The sequence below is a fragment of the Ambystoma mexicanum genome, chromosome 7q (assembly GCF_040938575.1).
Source record: "Ambystoma mexicanum isolate Mex_15411 chromosome 7q, UKY_AmexF1_1, whole genome shotgun sequence".
Taxonomy (NCBI): domain Eukaryota; kingdom Metazoa; phylum Chordata; class Amphibia; order Caudata; family Ambystomatidae; genus Ambystoma; species Ambystoma mexicanum.
Window position 1 is genome coordinate 1,073,682,876 of NC_090941.1, and position 26,832 is coordinate 1,073,709,707.

A 26,832-nucleotide genomic window follows, 5' to 3' on the forward strand; every position below is an offset into this window, starting at 1 on the left:
TATTCAAAGTAAGTTTGTAATTTGCACGCTTGTTTGTTCTACTGTTTCTACCTATGCAGTGAGTGTTCGCCGTATATGCTCATTATACCGGCCTGTATTATCCATCGTGCCCGGGTGTCATGCTACTAGTGGCTGTGTGTGACACTGGTAATAGTCAGAGATGTACCGCCCCTGGTTGCTTAAACGCACGGGCGGGTTTTTCGAAATGTGCCAGCATGCCACGTGGAGTCATAGCTCCCACTTAGGTTCCTTTGTATTTCTTTGTAACGTTCAGTCACAGCTGGTGGGCAGCATAGTAATGGGGTTGTTTCCCTTGTTTTCCAATGTTTCAGATTTGTGAACACCTCCTGATTCATCTTTTCGGTGAACCTACTGTATCCGGACGTAGTTTGGGACAGTGAATTACCATCTGTCAGTCAGGTGATCTCGTTATTGGATCACGAATATTGAGCAGGGATATTACACTGCCAGGTAATGTATAATTGTGTCTGACTTTTTTGGTGCAGTTGGTATTTCTCACAGTATTCTTTTTATTAAATTCCTCCCTTGCTCGTACACTTCGGGTGATGGTGTGCTCTACTTACCTTCTATATAAATACGACCACATTTTAAGTGGTCAGGCGAACAAATAGTATGTTGTGTCGACTGGGAAGTGACTATTGACAGTCCTTCTTTTGAAGATTGTGAATTTGGTTTCATGCCAAGGGTGATTGTTAGACTCTTGGTGAATGTGGTCATGGTGACGGTTTTTCTTACCCTCTGTTTCAGGTTCGAGGCCTTGTACCTCGACTTTTATAGAGATGGTGAATGTTGTTGAGTTAACGTGTGGTGATTACTGAGTACTTAGGTTGTGTGTCCATTATATCTTGCATCTGGTGTGTACTACATCTGTTGATGGATGTGCTTAGGACCCCTACTGCACAACATTGAAAGAATTTTAACACTACAGGAAAGAAGTGGTTGTTTTCCCCTGAAGAGAGTTCAGCCATTGTGTGGCAACAAAAACTGAAACATGTTACATGTCGGGATTATGTTCATTGTAGAGAACACATTTGTTTTATGACATTGTGATTTGCTGCTTAAGTTGTGTTTGTGTATGTGCTATAAACTTTTTATGAAGAATGGTTTGAATGGAGTAATTGAACTGTATTTTTATGATCAGTTGTTTTGCTTAAATGTGGTTCTATTTTTCTATTTTTCTAAATTTCCAATTTTTCTAAGTTTGATGTATAATAAATGTATATATTTTTGTATTGGGTTGTACTTTATCTATTCTTTCAAGATATAAGTACGCGTTTTCTATTTAGGAACACGTGTAGGATCTCAGTATTACATCTGTATTTCATTAGTCTTGTGTCCTATCTCTTTGTTTATACATATTGTGATATCCCCTAAAGGTAGAGATTGTGAACATTAGGGGTCAATTCTGGTTGCCCTTTTTTGATTTACTAGTTTGAGGCTCAGTGTGGTCTCGAAGGCTTATTTAAGTAGTTTTGGTAATTGTCGAGTACCTATCTTAGAAGTGACGAGAAGATGACCACGCCATCAGAGAAATGTTTGGCTTACAGTGAAGATTACGTTAAGAAACTTCTAGATTCCCTTTCAGTTCTGTCTACCATAGAAGGCAGTCCCACCAGTTGTGATCAATGGGATGAATCCGTTCAACTTAGGAAGCGTTTAATACACACTGAGTTACATGGTGCCATAATGTTAGAATATCTTAAGACTCAAACACTCCTGTACTTGTTAGGAACGAACCACGTTTGTTCCTCGACAATAAAGAGTTTCAAATCAAGTGGAGTTATATCTCTAACAAATGTGGACGAGACTGGCTCGTATTAATTATAGACACGGCCAATGAAATCTCTAAAAAAATAGAAATTGACATCAATAAGGTCCAGGAAGAAATAAAAAAAGATATGGATCTGGAAGCTTTCAAAACCAAAATAGAACAGCATTTAAAGGGTTTGATAGACTTTAAGAATGACACTACCCTGGATAGAGTAAAGAGAATGAAGAAGGATATATCTAACTTTAGCCATGAAAAGGCCTTCCCGTATGGAGTAGAGGGACATAAATTTGGCATATATAACCAGACCCCCAGTAACACCAGAAGGGTTAGATTCCAGGACACATCCTACAGCTCGAGTGATGAAAGCACTACAGGTGATGGTGGAGAAAATCACCCTAATATGGCTCGGGGTAGAGGTAGAGGCCAAAGAAGTGCCAACCGCCAGAGACGACAAACAACCTTTTTTAGGGCAGGGCCCGAACCGAGGGAATTGGGACAACCAGGTTCGGACACGAAGCATGTCAAGAAATCAATGGTAATGAATCTATCTACCTACATGTTAACCACTGCAGAAGAAGACATTCTGAAAAAGAGGTTGAACTATGTGATTACCAAAAGACATGATCCTTTTGAATTCAGGACTCAATTTTATGCGTTCATGCGCAAAGTCCGATTGAATGAATTTTTCAAAGATGGTAATGAATATGTTAACAACAATATGAGTGGTTTACGTAATCCTTCCACGTTTTGTGCCCTACCTATTCTTTCAGGCCGGAATCTGTAGTTTTTGAAAGACAGGTGTTGAAAGAGGTATCGAACTTAGAGAGTAGAGAGAAGTCCCACAATTCCAACTTCAGTAGATCTAAACGCACTTTAATTTCTAAATTGGCTCAAGATAAAGATGTGATCATCAGACAAGCTGACAAGGGGGGAGCCATTGTCTTGCTAAACCGTACTGATTACGTGAATGAATGTGAGAGATTACTATCTGATGGCAATAATTATACTCGCCTAGTGGGTGATCCTACTCCGGAGTTGTGTTCCATCATCAGAGAAAAGGTCACAAGTGCCTTTGAAACAGAAATGATTTCCAAACAAGAATGCACATTTTCTATTCGAGACACTGGTAGAGTACCAGTTTTCTACATACTCCCTAAAGTTCATAAACATCCAATCCAGTCCTCCGGGTAGGCCGATTGTATCGGGAGTGAATTCGATTCTTGAACCATTGTCTAAATTTGCAGACTTCTACCTTAGACCTTTTGTAATCAAAATGGCAAGTTATTTAAGAGACACCACAGATGCCATAAATAAGATAGAAAATCTACCTTTTGAACCTGGCAAGACACTTCTTATCTGCTTAGACATCCAGTCGCTGTACACCATGATTCAGCAGCGAGCGACTTTGAAGTGATTGAGGAAATCCTTTTGAGTAGAGAGGACGGACACCCTGTCAGTAACGGTTTTATTATGTGGTGCACAGAATTTGCCTTAACAAAGAATTTCTTTCAGTTTCAAGGATAAAAGGAACCTTTTAACAGAGGGCACGGCAATGGGTGCAGCAATGGCCCCTAATTTAGCCAATTTGTATGTAGAGTTTTTTTTAAAAGAGCATGATCTACTCCACTGCAATGGAGTAGATCATGCAGTGATCCCTAATTTAGCCATTTAGCAATGGCCCCTAATTTAGCCAATTTGTATGTAGAGTTTTTTTTAAAAGAGCATGATCTACTCCACTGATAACCCTTACCTACGGTTTGTGAGACAATGGCTGAGGTATATAGATGACATTTGCATTGTTTGGGATGGATCTATGTGCCTAGCTAATGAATTTATCACCCGGCTCAATTTACAAAACAGGTTTTTGAAATTCACTGGTAACATACAGGAACATCAAATCGACTTTTTGGACATTACCATTTTTCACCATCTGGTAAAGTGAAACCTTACAGCAAAGAGACTGTCATGACCACTGCTTTGAAGGAGTCAGGACCTACCCAACATCCTTGGAAGCAGACTCATAACATGTCTTATCGGCACCAGCAAGTCCCAATTGGGACTTGCTGGACCTTGTCCTGGCACCGGTGGTGCCAGGCTCATAGTAAGGACCCGTCCCGGCACAGGAAGCGCCGGGCTCATATCAAGTGTAAAAGTGCTTGGGTGAACCTACCTGGAGCAGACCATGCTGCTTACTTACCCGCAAGATGATGCTTTACTCTCTTCTGGCAGGGACTACTTTTCCTTCTGGGTGGGGCAGACACCACTCCCTGGATCATGGATGCTGGAACCCTTCTGGAAGCAGGAACTCTTTTACCTGGGCGAGGCTGCTGTGGAAGAAGACACCTAAGCACTCCTATGGGCTATTTAAACCACGTTCGATTGGTACCACATGCTTCGCGTTATTCTGCATCTGCAGCAGGACGCTCACCGTGTCAGCTCCAGCGAATCTTCAGCTCCGGATCCTGTAATTACGAAAAGTACCTGCTGGGAACCAGTCTTCAATCTTCAGCGGCTCCTGCAAAACAAACAGCACAGATTAAACAAAGGCAAAGTTAGCGCTTCAACTCACCCGATCCATCGGCAGCATCCAAGACGTTTTTTCAGCATTTCTCGTCTGGCATCGGGCCTGCAAAGACAAAGAACATTGGTTAGTAACGCTCAGTTACAATACTGCTTACCTGTGTTGCGCAAGCTCCAACTTGCTCGCACTGCATTCCGGCACCTGTAAAGACAAAAGGGAACATTAAGGTGCATTCTACGGCCCTAAGGCAGCCTTCCTACTTACGTGCCTTCGAATTCATCATCTTCTTGTCACGCTCTCTGCCACGAATCGGGGAGAGCAGTTTCTTTGGCCTCGACAGCATCTGAAAAGATAAAAGACATAGACTTAAGGAAAAAGATATTTGAAGAGAGCAATCTGAAAACTTTAATACTTACAAGTCACGCTCGTGCTGCAAACGGCGGCTTCGCTCTCATCTACCCTCTGCAATCAAGAGGCGGAACTCACATCCAGTGAAGTAACTGGACCCAGCGCCCCTGCACAAGATGCAGGATGGAGAGCTCAGCATTCACTTACTTAAGGTGAGCACAACAATCACCCGAGTACCACGGGAAGAGAGGGAGAGAGGGGCTAAGACCTACTCCCAACCTTCCAGCCACTAATACCTTGATTTTCCACTTGCAGACACCTCACTCTGCAGGTCAAGCTTTCGGTAAGGAAGGGGCCAAATCCGGGAGCCAGACGAATCCTACGCCTAACGTTGAAGACGTTTTCACCGCCCAGTCAAGACCTGCGCCTCCGAGGGAACCAGGTGAGCGTTACAGAACGCGAAGCCTCATCATACATTTCCCGCCCAGGCGCAATGGAGACTTCAGACACAGACCAATTGGCCCAGTTGCTCGGGGAGTTGAGAGCGGAAGTACACGCAGCACGCCAGGAAACATATGCCCTAAGGAGAGAGCTAGTGGTTTCTAAGGAGCGAACAGACGACTTGGCTAGACAATTGTTACAAGCCCAAGCGGGACAGACTCCTCTGCCTACCCCTGGTGGAAGCCATGCCCCAACGGCTTCCTCAAATCCGGTGCACATTAATCTACCAGGAAATGTACCTTTGGCTCCGCCCGAACGCTTTTCAGGTGATCCAAAAAGATTTGCTGTGTTCATTAATCAGTGTCGTTTGCACTTTCTGTGTAGACCTGCCGCTTTTCCAACGGACCAGGCTAAGGTGGCCTTCGTGCTTTCATATCTTAGTGGCAGTGCCGCAGATTGGTCTATTCCTTTAGTGACTCAAGATAACCCTATTCTTTACAATTTCCAGGACTTCCAAGCTAGTATGGAAAAATTGTTCGCAAGACATTCTCAGGGACAGGCCCTGGACAATGAACTTCTTTCACTACGACAGGGCAGTCAAGATCTTCTGGCCTACATTGCATCATTTAACAGACTAGTGGTTGAAACCGGATGGCCTGAGGATAAGAGAGTCACCCTTTTCTATAGAGGCCTTCGTGGAGAACTTAAAGACGTTCTGGCCCAGGTGGTGAATCCTCCTCAAGACTGTTCCGAATACATTGATCTGGTGGTGCAATTGGATCATAGAATACAAAATCGAAAAGCCGATCGTTCTAGGTTTGAGAATCGAGTTTTTTCAAGACCACAGAGCTCCGTTAAAGGGAATGATACCGTGGAACCCATGCAGATTGGGGTGGTGAAAGGACCTCTAACCCAAAAGGAAAGAGAAAGGAGAAGACAACTGCAATTGTGCCTCTATTGCGGGAACTCAGGGCACTTCCTCCAAGATTGCCCAGTGAAACCAAAGAAGAAGACAGTAGGAGCTTCCGATAAGGGTGCCAAAGGTTCGGAGTCGGAAAACGACCTCGCCCGACAAGTGTAGAGGTCCGCTTGCCGAGCGTAAAAACCAGTTCTTTGACCTCGCATTTTATCATGCCCATGGTCCTCGTGAGTCCGGAGCAACCCAATCGTATGCATGCCATTAAAGCATACATTGATAGTGGCGCCATCGGCAATTACGTGGACTGTGAATTGGCCGCCAGGATGAATCTATCTCTTGTTCCTAAATCTGTGAAAGACGTCATCACCACCGTGGATGGTACGGAAATAGCTTCCGGACCAGTTACTCACACCACCCTGAAAGTGACGTTGGTAAGCCAAGATGGACATCAAGAGAAAATCGTATTTGACGTGATCAAGGCTCCACAGTTTCAAGTTATCCTGGGAATCCCTTGGCTGGAGAAACACAATCCTCAAATTGATTGGCGAGCAAAGACAATCCGGTTTCCAGAATGCGCACCTACCTGTTATCCGCAGCCTCCCACGAAGCTAGCTGCAACTGCTTCTGAAAGTCCTCACTTGCCTCCTGAATACCGGGAATTTCAGGATGTCTTTCGGAAAGATCAAGCTAATTCGCTGCCTCCTCACAGATCATACGACTGCCAAATAGACTTGGTTCCAGGATCCACTCCTCCATGCAGTCGAATTTATGCCCTCACAGAACCTGAAAATCTTCACCTGTGGCAGTATTTGGACCAGTACCTGGCTAATGGATTTATCCGTCCCTCGAAGTCCCCAGCCTCTTCAGCTTTGTTCTTCGTGCCAAAAAAAGAGGGAGACCTAAGAACATGTATAGATTACCGTGCCCTGAACCAGATTACGATTAAGAACAGATATCCGTTACCATTGATCCCTGAACTTCTTGACCAGGTTAAAAGTGCCTGTATCTACACAAAACTGGACCTCAGAGGAGCTTACCATTTAGTACGAGTAAAAGAGGGCGATGAATGGAAGACGGCCTTTCGTACTAAATATGGACTGTTCGAGTATCAAGTAATGCCCTTTGGGCTTTGCAACGCTCCGGCAGCCTTTCAATATTTTATGAATGACGTCCTCAGAGAGCTCATTGACGTATGTGTAGTTGTCTATATTGATGACATTCTGGTCTATTCGTCCTCTGAGGCGGAACATCGAAAACATGTCACCGCAGTACTGGAGCGGTTCCGAAAACACAGACTCTTTGCAAAATTGGAAAAATGCGTTTTTCACGTCACGGAGGTCGAATTTTTGGGATTTATTTTGTCACCTAATGGAGTCCACATGGAGTCAAGAAAAGTGGATGCTATCATTAAGTGGCCCTCACCAACGTCAGTGAAAGGAGTACAAAGCATGTTGGGCTTCGCCAACTTTTATCGAAGATTTATCCCAGATTTTTCTCGAGTAGTCCAACCCATTACAGCCCTCCTCAGAAAGAATAAGCGTTTCGAGTGGTCTACAGAGGCTGAACAAGCTTTTCAGGAACTGAAAACAAAATTCACCTCGGCTCCAGTTCTAAAACATCCTTGCCCAGAACTTCCCTATATCGTAGAGACTGATGCTTCCAGTCTCGCAATGGGAGCAGTGCTTTCGCAAAGAGACCCGGAAACAAATCAGTTACACCCAGTGGCATTTTGGTCCCGCAAATTTTCAGCTCCTGAAATCAACTATACTATTACAGATAAGGAACTTTTGGCTATCAAGTCCGCTTTTAAAGCTTGGCGGCATTATCTCTTGGGAGCCCGACACACCGTCACCGTCATCACGGATCATCGTAATTTACAGTACCTTAAATCAGCCAAAGCTCAATCCTCCAGACAACTTCGCTGGGCATTGTTTTTCGCCGAATTCGACTTTGTGATAACTTACCGACCAGGCAACAAGAATGGCAAAGCAGATGCTCTCTCCCGAATTGGAGTAGATGAACTCACGACCAATCCTGAACCCGTCCCCATAATTCCGGAACAGAGAATCCTGGGTTTGATAGAGCACAATCCATTGAAGACATTGAAGCTAAAGTTAAAGATCTTCTGACTCCGGCAGAAGTGCAAGACTGGCAACTCAAGGGAAACGATTTCACAATGGATAAGAACCTACTATACTTTCGAGGAAGATTATATTTACCACGTACTGATTTACAAAGACAGGGGATCTCTTGTTACCATGACTCCTTAATGGAAGGACATCCTGGCATTACCAAAACGTTGGAAAAGATAAAAAGACATTTCTGGTGGCCGTCTTGGAGAAAGGACATTAAGGATTTCATAAATTCCTGTGGTGTGTGCGCTCAAAGCAAAAGCCAGAAGGAGAAACCAGCAGGCCTCCTACGTCCAATAGACGTTCCTCCACACCCATGGCATACTCTCTCCATGGACTTCATCACGGATTTACCACCATGCTCCGGATTTAATACAATCTTAGTGATTGTGGACCTATTCTCGAAAATGGCTCATTTCATCCCATTGAAAGGGTTACCTACAGCCCGAGAATTCCTTGAAAACATCATTCGGTTGCACGGCTTTCCTTCAGCTTTAATCTCAGATAGAGGGAGTCAATTTATTTCCCACTTCTGGCGGAGTTGTTGTCGCCTAGCCCAAATTGACATAAGGCTTTCGACCAGCCACCATCCCCAGACCGACGGGCAGACCGAGAGGACCAACCAAACCTTAGAACAGTATCTACGCTGCATGTTACAACAATCAGAGAGCACTTGGAAAGACATTCTCTGGATTGCGGAGTACGCTTATAATAATTCAGTCCACGCCGGAACCGGAAAAACTCCGTTTTTCCTTTCATATGGAATCCACCCTCGCACCTCAAATCTTGACCCACCTCAGACTCTTGGAACACCCGCTGTAGATCACCTGCATTCAACAATCACTCAAGCCTTTAAAGAGACCACATCTCACCTTAAGCAGGCCAAGGAGCAATACAAGAAGTGTGCGGATCTACATCGAAAGGAAGCTCCTCAATATCTTGTGGGAGATCTGGTCTGGCTATCCACCAAACATTTACCCCTAAAAGGACCGCGTACTTTCAATCCACGATACCTGGGACCTTACCCAATCACTGCCATAATCAACCCAGTGGCAGTTAAATTGGGCCTTCCTGCCCATATGAAAATACATCCAGTTTTCCATGTTTCACTACTGAAACCCATGCAACCTGGAACCCGTTTCACAAAATCTCCAGACCCTATTCTTGTGGACGGAGAACTAGAATTCGAAATATTAGACTCCAAGATTTCCAAATCTAAATTATACTATCTGATTGACTGGAAAGGTTATGGCCCCCAGGAACGATCTTGGGAACCGTCGGAACATGTTCATGCACCTCGTCTGGTTAAGAAATTTCATCGAAGTTTTCCTGATAAACCAAAACCCCCGGAGAAGACAAATTTGGGAGGGGCCTTGAGGGGGGGTGCTGTCATGACCACTGCTTTGAAGAAGTCAGGACCTACCCAACATCCTTGGAAGCAGACTCATAACATGTCTTATCGGCATGATGCTTTACTCTCTTCTGGCAGGGACTACTTTTCCTTCTGGGTGGGGCAGACACCACTCCCTGGATCATGGATGCTGGAACCCTTCTGGAAGCAGGAACTCTTTTACCTGGGCGAGGCTGCTGTGGAAGAAGACACCTAAGCACTCCTATGGGCTATTTAAACCACGCCCGATTGGTACCACATGCTTCGCGTTATTCTGCATCTGCAGCAGGACGCTCACCGTGTCAGCTCCAGCGAATCTTCAGCTCCGGATCCTGTAATTACGAAAAGTACCTGCTGGGAACCAGTCTTCAATCTTCAGCGGCTCCTGCAAAACAAACGGCACAGATTAAACAAAGGCAAAGTTAGCGCTTCAACTCACCCGATCCATCGGCAGCATCCAAGACGTTTTTTCAGCATTTCTCGTCTGGCATCGGGCCTGCAAAGACAAAGAACATTGGTTAGTAACGCTCAGTTACAATACTGCTTACCTGTGTTGCGCTAGCTCCAACTTGCTCGCACTGCATTCCGGCACCTGTAAAGACAAAAGGGAACATTAAGGTGCATTCTACGGCCCTAAGGCAGCCTTCCTACTTACGTGCCTTCGAATTCATCATCTTCTTGTCACGCTCTCTGCCACGAATCGGGGAGAGCAGTTTCTTTGGCCTCGACAGCATCTGAAAAGATAAAAGACATAGACTTAAGGAAAAAGACATTTGAAGAGAGCAATCTGAAAACTTTAATTCTTACAAGTCACGCTCGTGCTGCAAACGGCAGCTTCGCTCTCATCTACCCTCTGCAATCAAGAGGCGGAACTCACATCCAGTGAAGTAACTGGACCCAGCGCCCCTGCACAAGACGCAGGATGGAGAGCTCAGCATTCACTTACTTAAGGTGAGCACAACAATCACCCGAGTACCACGGGAAGAGAGGGAGAGAGGGGCTAAGACCTACTCCCAACCTTCCAGCCACTAATACCTTGATTTTCCACTTGCAGACACCTCACTCTGCAGGTCAAGCTTTCGGTAAGGAAGGGGCCAAATCCGGGAGCCAGACGAATCCTACGCCTAACGTTGAAGACGTTTTCACCGCCCAGTCAAGACCTGCGCCTCCGAGGGAACCAGGTGAGCGTTACAGAGACTGACAAAAATGCATTGTTGCATTATAATAGCCATCATGCAAACCATTTGAAATCCACCTTGCCTTGCAGACAGTTTCTTAGGCTTAAATGCAATAGCAGCCTGAAGGAAGACTATGTTTTAAGTGCCGATACTTTGTCTCGTAAATTGCTGGATAAGGGCTATCCAGCTAAATTGGTAAATACCTCCTCTAAAGGGCTTATAATAACAATAGAGCGGCAATTCTGGAAAAAACCAATAAAGAACGAAGAAAAGTGGGCACTGTTTTTGTCAATACCTTCTCTAATTTGTCATATAAAATAAGAATATTATTGGCAAAACATGGAAGAAAGTCTATAATAGCAAAAAATCACCTTCGCCTTTGGTAGCATAAAAAAAAAGCCAGAATTTAAGAAATATACTTATCAGGAATGATGTTACCATCAAACCCTCTGTGCCCGTGAAACAAACCACCCTGTGCGGCCTCCCCCCTGTGTTGGGCCATTTCCCCTGTGGTCATTGTGTTATGTGCAAGTTCACCAAAACTACCAAGTCTGTTCAGATTAATACAGATCTCCTCTGGACAATGAGCAGCATGACGAATTGCAATACTCAGAATGTGATCTACATGATTACATGCCCATGTGACCTTCATTACATCGGCAAAACTAATAGAAAATGCTGTACCAGACTTATTGAACACCGTAGTTGTATTAAAAACAAGGTTCTTGCAGCACCTATGGTAAAGCACTTTGTAGACATGAAACACGACTACACTGATTTTGAATGGGTGATCCTGAAGAAAGTTGAAGGCATTAACAAAGAGGCAATTTACGAAAATTATTGAATTTTGAACAAAAAGTAATATTTAAATTACAAAGTCATGTGGTGGGTCTAAATGAGAATGTGGATTGGCACCAAGTTCATCTATGAGATATCTGTTGTACTCGTGATATTATGATAAATACAGATGCTGGTTTTATTGTCTTTATTTCAGAATTGGGGTACGGCTAACTCCCACAAAACATGTATAAATTCAGAAGAAACATGTAAGAATTTGTAGGAAGTGGTTATTGTACACCCTCTGTACAGTAGAACTGGATGTGTCCTTTTATGAAAGTCTAACTGTATTTAAATTAAAACTGTATTTAAATCAGTACTGTGGATTTCAAAATGTATGCCTTTGCAAGAATTTCGAGTTTGTGCCATTCATTTTTTGAAAATGATCAGAATTATAGTCTATATGTGACATACCATGTTTTGGTTCTTTCAATCTTGTGCATTCTAGGGTGTCGGTCCCTTGGAGGTCTGTCATCCTGCCAAAATGGCGCTATACACGCATGCGCATATATATAGGACTCTTTTTTCTAGTCCTTCTTTACTTTCCATGGTTTTCACGTAGAATACAGAAGTACGTGTTTGAGCTCCCCTAACATTGCAGAGACGTTGATGCCGCTTCGCCGTGGTTGTACGGAGGTGTATTCTAAGTAAGTTTTTCTAATTTGCACGCTTTTTTGTGCTACTGTTTCTACCTTCGCAGTGAGTGTTCGCCCTATATGCTCATTATACCGGCCTGTATTATCAATCGTGCCCGGGTGTCATGCTACTAGTAGCTGTGTGTGACACTGGTAATAGTCAGAGATGTACCGCCCCTGGTTTCTTAAACGCACGGGCGGGTTTTTCGAATTGTGCCAGCATGCCACGCGGAGTCATAGCTCCCACTTAGGTTCATTGTAATTTCTTTGTAACGTTGAGTCACAGCTGGTGGGTAGCATAGTAATGGGGTTGTTTCCCTTGTTTTCCATTGTTTCAGATTTGTGAACACCTCCTGATTCATCTTTTCGGTGAACCTACTGTATCCGGACGTAGTTTGGGACAGTGAATTACCATCTGTCAGTTAGGTAATCTCGTTATTGGATCACGAATATTGAGCAGGGATATTACACTGCCAGATAATGTATAATTGTGTCTGACTTTTTTGGTGCAGTTGGTATTTCTCACAGTATTCTTTTTATTAAATTCCTCCCTTGCTCGTACACTTCGGGTGATGGTGTGCTCTACTTACCTTCTATATAAATACAACCACATTTTAAGTGGTAAGTGGTCAGGCGAACAAATAGTATGTTGTGTCGCCCGGGAAGTGACTATTGACAGTCCTTCTTTTGAAGATTGTGAATTTGGTTTCACGCCAAGGATGATTGTTATACTCTTGGTGAATGTGGTCATGGTGACGGTTTTTCTTACCCTCTGTTTCAGGTACGAGGCCTTCTACCTCGACTTGGTGAATGTTGTTGAGTTAACGTGTGGTGATTACTGAGTACTTAGGTTTTGTGTCCCTTATATCTTGCAGCTGGTGTGTACTACATCTGTTGGTGGATGTGCTTAGGACCCCTACTGCATAACATTGAAAGAATTTTAACACTACAGGAAAGAAGTGGTTGTTTTCCCCTGAAGAGAGTTCAGCCATTGTGTGGCAACAAGAACTGAAACATGTTACATGTCAGGATTATGTATATTGTTGAGAACACATTTGTTTTATGAAACTGTGATTTGCTGCTTAAGTTGTGTTTGTGTATGTGGTATAAACTTTTTATGAAGAATGGTTTGAATGGAGTAATTGAACTGTTTTTTTATGATCAGTTGTTGTGCTTAAATGTGGGTCTATTTTTCTATTTTTCTAAATTTCCAAAGTTTGATGTATAATACATTTATATATTTTTGTATTGGGTTGTACTTTATCTATTCTTTCAAGATATAAGTACACGTTTTCTATTTAGGAACACGTGTAGGGTCTCAGTATTACATCTGTATTTCATTAGTCTTGTGTCCTATCTCTTTGTTTATACATGTCATGATAGTGATACCACTGTTTTGCAGCTTATTCACAAATACATAACCTGCGACATCCCTTCAGAAACCACACATGTTGAGCTACATACACAAATGTTACACTTCCAAAAACATAAGTGTGGCAAATACTGCCGACATAGACATAAAAACTAAGTTAAATGCTACACCAAATGCCGCTTTGGTTTCCCTAGACCAGTTTCAGCAAAAGGACAATTAAGCAGCTTCATGTCTTCTGTTAGACACTGTGTGAAAGGCAAATCGCCTAAAAACATACAGCATTCAAGAAAAACAAAGCTTCAAGGTACATCAATTATTACAATGCCATCATTGCCCTCTTGTGGAATGCAAACATAGGTATACAATATACTGCAGGCAAATCCACTGCTGTTGCAATATATGTCACAGCCTACCTAATCAAAGCTGTGAAAATAGAGCTAAATGACCTCTGGGATGACATATAATCTGACAAAACACTGTCACAAAATCCGCCGGCAGTAATAACGCACATTTTCCCTATTGGGCACAATGGGGAATGAGGAATTCCCGAATGGGCCCAATGGGGAGTGGGCACTAACCGTTCTGCCAAACCCGTGATCCGGCGCTAATAGCGCCGGGGAGTTTGGCGGTAGGGCTAATAGCACCAGCGGTAATAGCGCCGGCGTTACCGCCCAACTGGCAATGAGGCCCCTAGTTTGGGTAAGTCTTGGGCCTGCTGCATCCAGAAAAAGACCATTACGATTACAATTACGAAGACATAGAAACAATAGCCCAAAATGATCCCAACAGCCAGGACATTTGAAAAACAATTTATTAAACACATACTAACCAGGTTACTCACCGTAGTGACCACCTTACTCCTAGTCCATAGTCCCCTTTCCTCCATACTCATGGGACATCTCTTCGTCCTGTGGGAAAGGACCGGAGCACTTTGTAAAAAGCATCCAGAATTTTGCAAAAATGTGTCCTTCTTCTCTTTCTTGCGTAACTCCGCCCACCTTGGCTCCACCCCGCACCTTGCCCATCAGTCCTTTTCTATCGCCATGTCTAAGACCTATTAGCAATAACAGAGGAACCTTATTAGAGGGGACGGCGGGCCGGCGTATGGAGGAAAGGGGACTATGGACTAAGAGTAAGGTGGTCACTATGGTGAGTAACCTGGTTATACTCCTACGTCCCGTCCCCTTTCCTCCATACTTATGGAAGATTCCCAAGCCTCCTTACAGGAACTACGGGTGGATGGAAATACCACTTACTGAAAAAGGTTCTTCAGCACAGTCTGACCAAACTGAGAATCAGCTCTTGAGCTCATGTCAAGACATTAATGCTTACAAAAGCAGATGGGGAGGCCCATGTAGCTGCCCTAGCGATGGACTCCCAGGGGACATATTTCTGAAAAGCAACCGCGGCTGCCTTGCCCCGCACCAGGTGTGCATGTATACCCTTAGGAGGTTTCAGCCCTTGGATGGTGAAAGACTCCGCAATGCAGGCGGCGATCCACTGAGAAATAGTCGCCTTAGATGCCTGCTTACCCTGAGGGTTACCAAAAGTCATAAACAGTTGAGAAGAACTCCTAAGCTCAGAAGTTCTGTCCAGATAGAATTTAAGAGCCCTTCTGACATCGAGACAATGTAGAACCCTTTCTGCCTCTGAGGTAGTGGTCGGAAAAAGGTCCGGCAGGGAGATCGACTGATTCAGATGGAATTCAGATACCACCTTCGGCAGGAAAGCAGGATTTGTCCATAGGACTACCTTAACCTTGTGAAAGACCAAAAAGGGATGCTCCACCGACAAGGACTGGAGCTCACTCACCCACCTTACTGACGTAACAGCGACCAAAAAGGACACTTTCCAGGACAGGTACTTGAGGTGCACCGTGGCCATTGGCTCGAAAGGCTTATGACACAACCCCATTAGGACTACATTTAGATCCCACGACGGGTGCGGGCTACGAATTGGAGGATAGAGGCGTGTCAAGCCTGCAAAATGCCTCTTAACCACTGGGTTACTCAGAGAGTCAGAGCATTGGTCCGTAGAAAGGTAAGCGGAAACCGCTGAAAGGTAAGTTCTGCATGACAGAACATGGACACCCGATTCCGCCAAGAAGGATACAAAGGACAAAACCGTGTCAACTGTAGCCTCCCTTGGGTCCAACTGCCTGTTTAAACACCAATGGCAGAACCTGAGCCATTTGCTTCTGTACTGGGACCTAGTCGAGGGTTTTCTGGCTGCCTGGTTAATACGCATATTATCCACAGACAAGTCAAGATGTTCTAAAGACTTGAACTCAGGCACCATGCCGCCAAGCTGAGCGATTGTGGGGAGGGGAGCCACATCTGCTGTTCCCCCTGATGAAGAAGATCGGGGGTCACTGGTAACCTGATTGTCGGATACACCGACCGGTGTAGAAGTTCTGAGAACCAAAACCTGGCGGGCTATGAGTAGAAGGGAATAGTTCACCGAGTTCTTCAGCTTCCAAATTGCTCGATGAACTATAGGCAGAGGCATGGAAGGCGTAAGCTCTCATGTTGTGCCATGGAATCGCGAGAGCATCCCCCAGAGAGGAGGCTCCCAGTCCCCCTCTGGAGGCATACTGAGGAAGCTTCTTGTTTACCGCCGTAGCGAAGAGGTCCACCTCTGGTGTGCCCCAATGCAAGAAAATCCATGAGAAGACCTCCTCCTTCAACTCCCACTCATAGATGACCACTGTCCGCCGGCTGAGGGCATCTGCTGTGACATTCAGCTGGCCTGGGATGTGTACTGCAAGCAGCCAAACACCATGAAGAACAGCCCACTCCCAAATCTGGATGGACAGGTCCACGAGAGGGGGAGACTTGGTTCCCCCTTGCTTGTTGATGTAATACATCAACACCACATTGTCCGAGCATATGCGGACCACCTTGTTGGCTATGATCGGTCTGAACACCCTGAGCGCTAGGAAGATCGCCAGAAGCTCTAAATGATTTATGTGGAGGAGCTTGTCCTGAGGCGACCAGAGATCCGAGACCTGAAGAGGATATTATGTTGCACCCCACCCCAGGAGGGAGGAGTCCGTTGAGATCGTCACCGTAGGGGCTGGGTCCTGAAACCCCACACCCACCGACAGGTTGCTGAGAGATATGACCACCATTCCAAGTCCACTCTCATGTAAGCCGGAATCATTATCAGCTTGGAATCCAGGTCCACAACCTGACGCCAAGAACTCCGAAGAGCCATCTGAGTCCACCTCATCTTGAGATGAGCAAGAGGAAGAGCCAACACGCACAAGGCCATGAGGCCCAGAAGCCTCTGGAACCACCAGGCTGACATGCTCTCCGACTGCGCAAACATCTGACACGTGGCTAACAGATCCGCCATTCTGTCCCCAGTCAGGTACACTCTGCAGTCGATTGTGTTCCAATGAAAACCCAGGAAAATCAAGTCCTGCGAGACCGTCATGGAGGATTTCTGCCAGTTCACCAACAGCCCAAGATGGAACAGGAGCTGAAGGAGAGACTGAAGATTGTCCGCTGCTTTCAGCGGGCAAGGACTGCATAAGAGCCAGTCATCCAAATATGGATATACATGGATACCCTGCAGACAAAGATAGGCCGTAATCATCGACATCATTTTCGTGAAGACACGCGGCACAGGGCTGAGTTCGAAAGGAGGCACTCGAAACTGAAAGTGCTCCTCTCCCAAAAAGAAACAGAGAAATCTCCTGTGTGGATTCCAAATCAGGATATGCATGTACGCATCCTGAAGATCCACCACGCTGAGCCAATCACCCATCTGCAAGGAGGATCATATCTCGCTGGGCGTGATCATCTCGAATTTCTCTTGGGGTAGGAAAAGATTGAACCTGGAAAGGTCTAAGATGGTGCGCAGGCCAGCCTGGTTAGGTTTGGGCACCGTAAACACCTTGGAGTAGAAGCCCTCCCTCGGTCCCCAAGGGGAACGGGTTCTACAGCTCTGAGGTCCAGAAGTTTCTGAAACTCGGCTTTGAGGGAGGGCGAGCCCAACAGCTGAAAAGGAGGGTTGAAGTAGGGGGTAGAGGTAAGCGGGAGCCCACCCGATCAACTGACAAGACCCATCTGTCTTCGGTGATGGTCTGCCACGCCTCCCAATGAGATGCGATGCCTCCTCCTACCGGGGTCTCGTGCGAGTGCGGAGAACCCTTATTTTGTAGGTTTTTCGGTGGTGTTGCCACCTGAACCTGAGGAGGAGGCTGAGGAGCGGGAAAAAAACCGAGTCTGTTGTTGCCTCCGGCGGTTATTCCCCAAAGGGGTATCCACTCTGCGAGATTTCTGATCTAGGAAGCCCCTAAAGCCAGATGAGGGTCGGCTTTGCGACAACGGTCTCTGGGTTTTGAAAGGGGCTTTAACAAGGACCAACAAGGACTTAGCTGTCTGAGAGCTATCCTTCGTCTTGGTCAGCTCTATATCTGTTGTAGAATGAAAGAGCTCCTTACCATCAAACGGAAGGTCCAACACCTTGTCCTGCATTTCTTTTGAGAATTTGGTGGCATGCAGCCACGCCTGTCATGAGGTATCAAGCCCCAAGGTAAGGCCCCGAGCCGAGGTGTCTACGTGATGAGCCGCAGCCTCCAGGAGATCCTGGGCCAAGACCCTGGTGTCGGATAATCCCGCTTTAAAATCTTCCAGCTTCTCGACCGGAATGAACTCCTCAAACTCTGACAGACCTTTCCGCATATTAGCCCCCGCTAACACCAGTTCGGCATTGGCTTGTCTGAGCTGCAAGGCCGAGTTGGCAAAAATCTTTCTCCCAAGAGAGTCAAGGAGTTTATCCTCCTTTCCCAGAACCTGAGTAGCTGTCATGGAAGAGGATGCTGCAGGCCTGGACTGCAAAGTGGCCGCAGCCACCACTGTGGAGGAGGGAGGCGGACAAGACGACAGGGCCACCTCTTCTGAAGAATGCAGCCTGTATCGCGTGTCAATTTTCTATTCACGAAAAGTCCAGAGTGTAGCTTTTCCCAGAGCCTGCGGACCTAGGCCAGAACGTCCTTCTGCAAGAACAGGCTGGTACGCTACAAAGGAGACAGGGTGAACGCCCCAGAAAGCATGCCCTCCTGCGGAGCGGGTGCCTCGGGCACCGGAAAATTCAAGAAGCACATCATCTCCAGTACCTGGTCATGAAAAGCTCTGATGAAGTGGGGCAGGTCCTCGTTGTCACGGTCGCCTTGCGCATTATCCGACAGGTCAGGATCCTGCTGAACCGTGTTGGGCGCTGCCTTGTCCACGGGGGACAATGGAGCTAAAGGCGGTAGAGTCGGGGAAGGCACCGCAGGCAAGGGAGGTGCCGGCAGAACCACCAGAGGAACAGGTGGAGCCTGAGGCACGGGCGGACATATCTCCCTAAAAAGCCCATTGAAATATTCCGTCATGGGGTCGGTACACATGAGCGTCTGAAAATTTGCTGAAAAAGGCGTCCTCTGGGGACTGTTTGGAACCAGAGGAGGCCTCTCATGAGGGGGATAATTTCAGGGACGTACCGGGGAAGGGTGCCACACCAGCCCCTCCACGGACGTATCAACATAATTCAAAGGTGCCGACTCCGCAGGCAACGACACATTGTGCGGAACGGGCATCCGGGTGTTCCAATCATAAACTGGCCGATAAGGATGCGCACAAGGAACTCTATGTCCACCCACGGAACCAAGTCCTACACCTGAAGTACTTGTAGGGGTAGCACCCAAAATGGCCGCCGCGGTCATGGCGGGAACGGGCACCATTTTGTCATCACCTGAGGGGAACTGCGGCACGTGAGGAAATGAGGCAGGGGTCCCCGTCGATGGATCAGGGGTCTTAACTTTAGCCTTGACGCAAGGAACGTCGGCAGAGCCGGTACTATGAGGCCTGGAATGTTTCTGCGACATACCAACTGCCAAATTAGCCTTCCCAGGAAGGACCTCGGCACAGCCGGTAAAAGACAAATTTTTCTTCTTTGTCCCCTCAACAGATCTGGTGTCGCCGCAAGAGCAGGAACGGTGAGAAACAACCTTCACCGATAAGGCCTTGTCAGGCCTCTCAGAAATGTTGGTAGCTTTAGCCTCTGTACGAGGAACCTCGGACCCGGGTCCGGTAACAGCCTTATTCGCGCGGGCCTCGAACCTCCGTTCGGTGACACCAAGCCCAACCAAGGCCTCGGGGCGCACCCTGGTCTTATTTTTGAGGGAAGCCGGTAGAGAGGCCTCAGAGCTAGCTCCGGTACCCTACGACTCAGTAGAACTGGGCCTACAAACAGCCCCTACAGGATGGGCATCGGAGTGTGCTCCGGTATCCACAGGCCCTTTACGGAGACCCTCGGAGAAAACTCTGGTACAATGATAAGGCCCAAGGGGCACCTCAGGGCAATCCCCGGTGACAGAGCGTTCAACGCCCCTCCCGGCCCGGGAGGAACCCGGAAAGGTATCCCCCAGCCGGGGTGCTCAGAAAAGTAAAGAACTTACTGTGCGTTTCTTCTTTTCATCGAAGAACGCCTGAAAATGCGAAGGAGGAGTTCGTCGGAACACCTCCTCCCACCGCTCCAACCGACGTTGAAGTGCATGGACCGAAAGGGAGTCACAGTAAAAACAGGAGTCCCAACGGTGATCCGGACCCAAACACTCTAAATAAAGAGGATGGGGATCCGCCCTTGCGAAGCCTCGGTGATACGATGAACAATCTGGAAAATCTAGTTTGAACGTCATAGACGGACTAGTACACGATCGCTAGCGAGAGCCAGAGAGCCAGAGAGGAATCTTCCGCGGATGCAAGTGCGTCCAGTCCCGAACGTGCGGAGAAAAGGACTGATGGGCGATGCGTGGGGCGGAGCCAAGGTGGGCGGGAATACAGCCGCATGCCAGGCCCCGCGCAAGAAATAGAGGATGGACAAGTTTTTGCAACATTTTGGATGCTTTTTACAAAGTGCTCCGGTCCCGTCCCACAGGACAGAGAGATGTCCCATAAGTATGGAGGAAAGGGGACGGGACGTAGGAGTATACCCAAACTGAAGTACTGCTTTGGAAAACGTGTGCCTATATCACATAGCCCAACATTTTTCCTACACAAATAATGGTAAACCAGATATAAAATGTGGAAAATACGTGGTCTCAGCTTGTGAAGGGAGCCTCGTCAAACTTACCAAACCTCGCCTAATTAATCATCTGAAGATATAATTTAAAACTTCTCATCATAGAGAACTTTACTACATGGCCCTACTGCAACTTTTTAAATCATGGAGAAAAGAAGACGATGTATTAGGCAACCATTTGAAGCTGTATTCAATGCAAATGAAAGCAGTATCACAAATGTCAATTTCAAACAATACAAAAACATGTTGGACAATGAACGCCAACAATAGGAAGAAGTTCAAGCACAACTGAATGAAGACACTCCCGAGGGTAGTCAACCTTCTGTTACAGGAAGCCAAGAACCACTCGGAGAGCCACTCATAGTAAATGAAGCAGAATTAGCCATGACTGAAGTAGAGAACACCATGTATCGATATGAGCAATCAGAACTAAATTTAGCAGTGCTGAAATCGCAGCTTAATGATGAGCAACCTAGCATTTTCTTAGAAGTGACTAAAGAACTGGAGCATGGTTTGAAGCATGAAAGTAAAACTTGTAGCTGTCAAAATGATAAACCTCTACTCTATGTAAGTGGTGAAGCTGGTTCTGGAAAAACATTCTTAATAAAAATCATTAACCAATTCAAACAAAAGTTAACAAACAACAACCTTTCAGCTGTTGTAACAGACCCCACAGGTTTAGCTGCCTACAACATAGGCGGTGTTACTTTACACAGACTACTGCTCTTCCCAGTAGAACTCCAAAACAGATTTGAGTACTACAAACTATCAACAGAAGCTGCAACTGAAGTACACAGAATTCTGAAACGGATGAAAAGGCTCCTAATAGATGAGGAAAGCGTGGTCTCCAACCTAATGTTGGTTTTAATTCACCTCAGATTACAAGAAGTCCTTAAAACGGACTCTTTGGAGGAAAACACATTATTGTTTTTGGAGATCTCCTACAATTAACACCAGTGAAAGCTGAACCTATTTTTAAAACCTTAGGACACGAAAACACACTTGGCAGCATAGGAAATGTAAATCTCTGGCAACATTTCCAATACATAGAACTAACTCAAAACATGCTTCAGTCTGCAGACCACACCTATGCTTACATATTAAAAAGCATTAGGATTGGTCTTCTTTTTAAAGATGCACAATCTATCTTAAATAGTAGACTCATCCATGAGTTATATGGACATGACACATCTGCTCCTGATGTCATGGAGCAATTAGCACAGAAAAATATCAAATGTATGTCCTTAATGTCATCCCTAGCAAGCTGTACGCAATTCAATGAGACAATGTTAAAAAAAAGAAATGCAACCAATAGAGCATATTACCTCCACAGAAAAACTGGAAGCGCACAGCATGACAATCCCTATGTGTCAACAAGCAACAGCACGACTTAATAGCGTAGAAAATGTATCTCCAACTCAGCTGGTTTAGAGAAAATGTTAATGTTGTGGTTAAACTGCAGAGTAATTCTGAAAGGTAACCTTGACGTGGAGCAAAGCTTAGTCAATGGAGCAATTGGTACAGTTGTTGGCTTCCAGATATATCCACATGACAACAACATTCAGTTGTCAACATCCACTTTGACAAACTTTCAGAAGTTGAAAGGATTGGACGGACAACAGCACGATGCCTTATTTTCAAAGACATGTATGTAATCAGAGAGCAATTCTCTCTGTCTGTTGCATATGCAGTCAATATTCACAAATCACAAGGTCTAACCCTTGAACAGGCATTGATTGACATTGGCAGCACAGTCTTTAAAGAAGGTATGATTTATGTAGCACGTTCACATCTACATACACTCAAAGCACTATTTCTAATAAATTTTGATGCAAACAAAGTCAAGGCTGACATTCCTTGCATCCTAGAGTACAACAGACTATGTGCACTGTACACACCCCATCTCGATATGTACCCTGTTCCTGGAAAAGGTAAACTTTTAAAAAGAAAATGAATGCAAACAGAACTTATAAAAGATCTCTCAAAAATATCACCAAAGAAACTAAAAAGAACTGCTACTTCATCAAGTAGTACAACCACAAAACTATTCAGTTTATATTTAGCAGATATAAAGAGAAATATTTCTTCTAATAAAACAAGTGGAGGTCCAGCAAATGACAGAGGGCCTCATTATAACCTTCGCGGAATGGGTTAACGGGCTCCGCTAATGGAGGCAGACCCGTTAAACCCGTTCCGTGAAATTACGAGGATCCCTCACGGGACCCGACGTGGACGTCTGGTTTTACCAGACGTCCTTACCGGGTCCCGTGAGGGCACCAGGGATCTAACAACGGGCCGGCAGTAATCAGCCCGTTGTTAGCTCCCTCTCCTATTCCCATTGAGCCCTATGGGGGCTCAGATGGGAATGAGGAAGGTCCGGGCCCGGGTTCCCAGAGGGAGGAATTAAAGGGCCCTCCGAACTCGGAATGGCTCGGTAATTCCCCATTCTGGGAACCCAACCCAGTTTTGGTGGCGGCCATGCGGCCAATAGCGGCATGGCTACTGCCAAAGCCGTAATGAGGCCCAGAGACAGAACTCTCCGGTCCATTTAAAGTTTTCAACACAGCTGGTGTAAATTGCTATGCAAATGTAGCAATCAATCTTCTGTTCCAATTGCCACCAATTGTTCAAAACATTTACTTGAATGGCTCAGACCAGTTGTGTTTACAAATGCTCATCCATCTTAGAAATGCCACAAATAATCCTGACAACACTTACAGTGTCTCAGGAATAAGGCAAGAATTGGACTACTGTTCAGGAAGGTAGAATTCACCATAAACACAAATGAAGATCCACAAGACGTTCTAATGTACTTATTGCAAGTACTGGAAAGCAAAAACATACTTATAAATGAAATCTTGCAGATTTCATACACATTGAAACATACATGCACTCTGTGCAACTATGTTGCACAAGAACACATACCTAATGACGATTTGTGTATGTATCTATACCAAATTGTGAATCCATTCCATTTCAACAGCTGGGGCAAAAAGCAAATCATGGCATATTATGCGCTGTTTGCAATTCAGACAATCATTCCACCTTACATATAAACTCACATAGCCAATATTTAACACTAATTCTTTTAAGGTACAACACAGATGGTACCAAAAACAACTGCAAGCTTCACACATGGACAAGTATTTCTTGGTAAGAAAACCTACACAACAGTAGGCATAATCTACCACACTGGTGCCACACCACTGCAAGTCACTATACTGCATACATTACAAAAAGATGTGGTTGGTTTGAATAAAACAACACTTCCATTACTCTAAAACAGAGATTACCAGCAAATCTGATAAATGTCTACTTAATATTCCTTAAACCTAAATGCAGTCACTGACCTGTGAGACTACCATATTCCATTAAGTAGTGCAACATTCAAACAAACATACTGTGAAAGCTAAATTCACATAAATGTATAACATTATTTGTTTGTTTGTTTATGTAATATAGCGCAAAACCAAACCCGCAGGTAGCCGGGCGCAAACATTACAAGGATACTTTAGAACTTGGTTACAGTGACACACACAAAATAAGCAGTAGGACAGTTCAACAACATTATAGTCTGAATGTGCTTATACAGTTAATACCAGGTGTTGGAAACATAAAGAAATAGGCCGTAGGACACTTCAACAACGTTACAGTCTGAATATACTTGTGCAGTTGAGTGCCAGGTGTCGGAAGCATGAAAGAGCTGAGTAACAATCAACCACAGTTTGTAGTCCCAGTGGGATCCAGTGAGGTAGCTAGATACTAGCAGTGGAGGTCGGCGTGCCTAGGGGACAGGTTAGCAAGGGCATAGTCAGGAAGGTGTCACTCAGGACGAGTGGTTCTATTACCACGTTATTACTGCAGGCCTGGGTGCTTGGAAAGTGGCAGAAATAATATTTCTCACGTCCGTTAGGGCGGGAGAAATATTATTTCCAGCCACTTTCTAAGCACCCGGCCTACAGAAATAACAGCCTGCTTGCAGAGGGCATTTTTATTTTTTTCCAGTCTCATGATTAAAGGGCTTGTCGTACCTTTAATCTCAAGACTGAAAGAAAATTAAAAATGCCCTCTGCAAGCCAGCTACGTTATTACTGCGGGCCTGGGGGCTTGGAAAGTGGCAGAAATAATATTTCTCCCGGCCGTTCGGGCGGGAGAAATATTATTGGCAGCCACTTTCTAAGCACCCAGGCCTGAAGTAATAACATAGCCTGCTTGTAGAGGGCATGTCAAATATTCCTTCCTTCTCGCGAATCACGAGAAGGAAAGAATATTTGAAAGGCGATCTGCCAGCATGCCATTTTACTGTGGGGCTGGATACTAGCAAGTGGCTGGAATTAATATTTCTCGTGGCCACTTGCTAACACCCAGCCCCACAGACAAGGGGCTCCCCCTTCTCCACCCTCCCCTAAGCACCCCCGCATGACTCCTTACCTTGGATGGAAGCCGGGTCTGTGAGTGGAGCTGGGGTGCTCCTTCTGAAGTCTTCTCCTCGTGACGTCGACGCCGCTCCCGGGCTGGGCTCATACATCGATACAATGTATTTAGCCCAGCCCGGGAGCTGCTGCCTGCTGCCTCCACACTGTCAGTGCACCAAGCGCAGAGTTTAAATAAACAGGCACAGTAATCTGTGCCTTTTAAACTCTGCGCTTGGTGCCATAAATCATATCGCAGTTTCTGCGACATGATATTAAATTTAAAACGCAAACCAGCGGTATCGTATCACAAATTCCGATGCAATACCGCTTATTTTGTGCCTTAATATCAACAGTTAGAATACGCCACCTGGTATCTAACTTCAGCCATACTACTCCAGTTCTACTTTTGAATAGCAAAATAGCTGGAATACACCACCAGTTATCGAACTGCTGCAAAACATACCCTTCAGAACTATAAAACTATCAACAGTTAGAATACATTATACTGCAATTTTACCTTCGAATAGCAAAATAGGTAGACTACACCAACAGGTATCTGCTTCAAAAAATATCCTTCAGAACTGTAAAACTATCAACAGTTAGAATACACCAACTGGTATCTAACTACATCCATAGTGCTGCAGTACTGTTTTGAAATGGAAAACAGTTTCAATATGCCAACAGATATAAATATAGTACGTTGTGTTAATGCTGTATAGATTTTTTGCCCAATGACCCAATGATTAGAAACAACTGTGCAAAACACACAGTAATGTTGTTTCAATCATAGAACATAGTTTAGTCACTGACATGTAGAACTATCAACAGTTAGGATATGCCAATTGGTATCTAACTGCATCCATAATACTGCAATGTTACTTTCGAATAGCAAAATAGGTAGAATACACCAACAGGTATCTAACTGCATCAAAAAATAGCCTTCAGAACTGTAAAACTATCAACAGTTAGAATACACCAACTGGTATCTGACTGCAGCCATACTACTGCAATGCTACTTTTCAGTAGCAAAATAGTTGGAATATGCCAACAGGTATCAAACTGCTTCAAAAAATACCCTTTAGAACTATAAAATTATCAACAGTTAGAATATGCCAACTGGTATCTAACTACATCTATAGTACTGCAATGCTCCTCATGAAATAAAAAACATTTTCAATAAGCCAGCAGACATCGAAGTACTTCAAAAATTCCTTTAAACTAAGAGTCCGCCAGCATTTTCGAAAAGCAAAACACTTACAATACACCAACAGGTATCTAACTACTTGAAAAACACCCTTCATTGCAAATACAGCATTACGATTCTTCCTAGTGCAACACTGCTTGCAACAACTAGCACACTTATGTGTGCACCTTAAACATTCCTAAGGATACTGCACACTTCAAACAAACATACTGTGATACGTAACGTCAAATTAATGTAGTAGGTTATTTTTAATCCTACATGGATTTTTGTTCCCAATGACCCAATGATTAAGCAAACAAAAACAGCAAGTGTGCAAAAAGCACAGTAATGTTGTTTCAAACATAGTACTTAGAATGTGCTGATTATGAAGATGTAAAAAGTGCATGAATATGTGCGATTGTATGCAATGCGACCTTGTGAACTATCCTACCTAACATATTATGCTGTCTTTTCACAGAAAAAGAAGCACATATATCTCCTGCATTACCATTTACAACAAAGTCAACCCATACCCCCAATGGTACAGCAATCATAAGTACCATTTGCCTTTCAATTTCATGTCACCATGTTAAAAATA